Here is a 1319-nt window from a genome sequence, read left to right as displayed (position 1 = left end):
AAGCCACAAGGAGAAAAAATGTTACACATGGCGCTACATATGCAACCTATATTCCAGCAGAACTTGATTATACAGCCTGCAGACAGCTTGACCAGTTTTACACCTTTAGGTCATATTGCAGTTAATCCCTGCAGTGGGACTTGCAGACTAGGGGGAAACTTCCATCGAAACTTCAGGATAGTGTCTCAGATGATGGGGGTGTTGGGGAGGGGGTTGATGGGTGTGGGGATTGGAATCAAAGGGTTGAGGACTTTTTGTTTCAACGTGAAAAGGAGCTAATGGCCGACCATCGCATCTCGGGATCTGAAATCCCCGGGGTGCCCCCGGAGCCTCGTCGTACAATTGCACCCCCCACTCCCTTCCCGCAGTGCGTCTTCCTGCCGCAATCTGCGGCCAACTATTCGCGCTGGGGGATCGCATCTGTACTGGGCTTTTGAATAGCCATTGATAGGGGGTGAATGGGAGAAGTTCAATCGAGTGCTGTGGATTGTTTTATGGTTAAGCTTGTTTTTTTCCATTCCGAATGTTTTAATAAGCTTAATATAAAAAAGTAGCCATAACCTTGGCAACTGTAGCCTTTTCCTTTATCCTTTTATCTCAGTATGTAAACTCTTATGCATAATCGCATATTTTATCTGGGTTTTTTTAAACAATCATAAAAATTGTAGACTGTCTTTTATTTCGGTAACACAATCCTCTAATTCAAATACAGATTTTTAACTGATAGTTCTGAATAAAGTTATATTCAGTTGTTTTAAGAAGAAGAAGACAAAAAACAAACAAACAAAAAAATTCCACAATTGAAAACATACACTTTGTAAAAAAAAAAGGTGCCACGGACATGAATAATTTCTCACTACAACAAGATAGAACATGTCTTTATCTGCAATGGGTGGGAAATTTTTTATTTCGAGTAGCCATAAACCATTTTTCATTCCATTATGCAAGTGTTGCCTAATTTATGAGCAATTTATGTTTGTTAGAGTTAAAAAGTACCCGACCCCAATGTGTTTACGATTACATTCGGCCTGGTTCATTAGGTTAATTTGTTTCATCAGCTACTCGGGATAACATTGGTATTTGTTTAAATACATTGATTCAGGCCACACTGAAGCTTGTGTGTGAGAAATTTTAATGTCAAAGCCATGCCATTAACGAGGAATAATGTAAAGAAACGCTGCATTATAATTCATGTATGAAATGAGCGAGTTAGGATGTTAAATTGTTTTTTTCACAGGAGCAGTGACCTGTGGTTTTTGAGCAGTGTTTTTATGGTCTTCCAAGTAGATCAGTTTATTCTAAGCATTAGCTTAACTTTA

The sequence above is a fragment of the Haplochromis burtoni genome, unplaced genomic scaffold (genome assembly GCF_018398535.1).
Source record: "Haplochromis burtoni strain Fernald_Lab_line unplaced genomic scaffold, NCSU_Asbu1 Contig_118, whole genome shotgun sequence".
In the NCBI taxonomy this organism is placed as follows: domain Eukaryota; kingdom Metazoa; phylum Chordata; class Actinopteri; order Cichliformes; family Cichlidae; genus Haplochromis; species Haplochromis burtoni.
The sequence above is the reverse complement of the archived record's forward strand: the minus strand, read 5'-3'. Positions refer to the sequence as shown.